General features: G+C 38.3%; 1 pseudogene; it reads left to right on the plus strand.

Moving 5' to 3' along the window:
• Nucleotides 1–283: 283 nt before the first annotated feature.
• LOC129116618 (trace amine-associated receptor 1-like) lies at nt 284–1,123 on the plus strand (annotated as a pseudogene).
• Nucleotides 1,124–2,703: the final 1,580 nt, after the last annotated feature.

Genomic DNA, 2,703 nt, shown 5'->3' on the forward strand with positions numbered 1-2,703 from the left:
AATAAATACATAGATTGAAATGTACTTCATTGTTATATATTAAAATAATAATATCAGATACCAGATCTGCTATTGCCCATTGAGCAGCGATATATATATCAAATCAATGCTTATTGCTAATCTTCTTCTTTATTTGTAGGAACCTTAAAACATGGAACCAGAAGTCACTTTCAACTTGACCAACGTTGTAACTGCCATACATCCCTGCTACGAAGTCGATGATTTCTACTTCATACTGGCAAAGACCCCTTCCATTATTTGTGTATTGTTATATAGCTTCCTAATGTTATTGTCTGTTGTAACAATATGTGGAAACCTTCTCGTTATAATCTCTGTCTCTTATTTCAAACAGCTCCACACTCCTACCAATTACCTTATTGTCTCTCTGGCTTTGGCTGACCTACTTGTTGGGATCATAGTCTTTCCTTTCAGCATGGCATTCTCACTTAGCTCATGTTTGTATCATGAGGGTTTATTTTGCAAAGTACGTGGCAGTTTTGATATATCACTGAGCACAGCTTCTATTCTGAACCTATGTTGTATTTCTATTGACAGATATTATGCAATATGTAAGCCTCTGACCTATAGAACTAGAGTAAGCTATCGTGTTATTGTGATCATGATCCTGGTGAGCTGGGGGGTCTCTGCTCTAATTGGAGTCAGCATCATAATTGCTGGATTAAATGATAAAAAATGCGAAGAAAGGTGTTTAATTGATGTTCTCATAGAAAACACTATTGGACCTATTTTATCATTTTATCTTCCAGTGATCATATTGCTCTGTATCTATCTAAAGATTTTCCTTGTGGCACAGAGACAGGCACGCAGCATCCGGAACATAACCTGTCAGAGAACAAAGTGTAGGGCCACTGTGAGTAAGATGGAGAGAAAGGCCACCAAAACTCTGGCTACTGTTTTAGGAGTTTTCTGTTATTTTGGACTCCTTTCTTTCTTTGTATCACCTTTCTGCCTTTCAGTAATAATTCAGTTCCAGTTCCTGTGATTGAAACCCTCAACTGGCTTACGCTGTCAAATTCAATGCTCAATCCGTTTATTTATGCTTTCTTTTACAGCTGGTTCAGATCAGCTTTCAGAATGATCATTTCTGGAAAAATATTTCAAGGTGATTTTACTCACGCAAAACTGTCTTGACTTGAATTCCTGAAATGGCTTATGATTTGGTTGGCACAATAAAGAAGATTATCTTTACACTTTCTCATACAATGTCATGTAATAACCATCCTTTTCGAAGTGGGTTGCTTCAAATAAATGTTCCAAGAAATAATGTGAAACAATTCTAGCTAACACAAAACAACAGAATAAACTGAGTTAATTAAAGCAAAAATAACACATAGAAGTGAAACACCAATGTAAAAATATAAATAAATTCAAAAGCCTTTATAAAAACTAACCCGCGTTGAAGTACCTGACTATGACAGCCTGGCACTGGTATAGCACTTGATGAGGTGCACTGTAAATGCTATTCAGTTAAAAGTTTTAGCTTGAAGGTAAACCATGTAGCATTGTCAGTTTGATGGCTTTACAAGCCAGAGAGAGAGAGTGCATGGTGGTTGACCAAACTAGAGTGTGAATAAAAAGAGGGACTGACGTTAGTGCTAACAAAGCAGCGTATCAGAGAAATAAAATATTACTTTAGAACATGATTGAATATTATTGAGAACAGCACACTGCTTATTGGTTGGGGTTATACACCCAAATGGGGCCCAAAGACTCTAAAAAGCGGTATCTCTTCATCTATAAAGCTTCTATACAGATGCTTCAACCCTATATTTCAACCATTTTTACTCTGAACTCACACAATCTTACACACTCACTCTAGGATGTTGCTCCACAGTACACTCTCTTATAGTGCAGCTTACACATGGAATAGTCTGCAAATAGGCTTAAACTTGGAGTCTCGTCTGTCCGATACAGCTGTTCAATGCTCATTTCATTAGACGTTTTAATGGGCTGTGACTTCTTTTAACTGTATTTTTATCTGGCTTATTTCTTGTCTATTTTGATACTACACTGCTTTTATATCCTCCATTTTAAAATCTACTCTGTACCATAAATGCTGAATTTTGAGTCCCTTTTGTTAGCGTGAGTAACTAACTGTAATTCAGGATTTTCACCCGAGCCTCAACCAGGTTCAAGATGATTGCTTATTTGTTTGCTCGCAGGGTAAGGGCCGCGTACTGAGTCAGTGTCCTGTAACAAAATGCTACCCTTCACAAGGGGGCAGCACCTTGTTGGTTGACTTTTCAAGAGGACATGGAAATGCTTTGTTTTACTGGAGGAGCCCAGAGGGATGTTGCACATGTTCTTTATCTCCCCATCCTGCTGGAGGTCCCTGATTGGGTACCTTGTTCATCCAACAGAGGTTGTAGTGCTAGGCTATCAGCATTGAAATCATAGCAATGGGCTGATGTTTGACTTGGTACATCAGCAGATAATCGTTGCAACAACTAGCCCATATTTTTGTTGCAATGTCAGCATGTGTGATACAGCAAAGGGTTCCCAAAACCCTACACAGTTGATAAGGTCCATTTCATGAGTTTATTGACATCATAAAACCTCCCCGTACCAGACTGCTCACTTCCCTTCGCTTCAGATTGTTCTGACCCTAAGACACCACTTGATCCTTGTGGTGGTCATCTAACAACAAAGAATAACAGTGACCATGACATGTATCCAATTGGT

Source organism: Anoplopoma fimbria, unplaced genomic scaffold (assembly GCF_027596085.1).
Source record: "Anoplopoma fimbria isolate UVic2021 breed Golden Eagle Sablefish unplaced genomic scaffold, Afim_UVic_2022 Un_contig_13199_pilon_pilon, whole genome shotgun sequence".
In the NCBI taxonomy this organism is placed as follows: Eukaryota; Metazoa; Chordata; class Actinopteri; order Perciformes; family Anoplopomatidae; genus Anoplopoma; species Anoplopoma fimbria.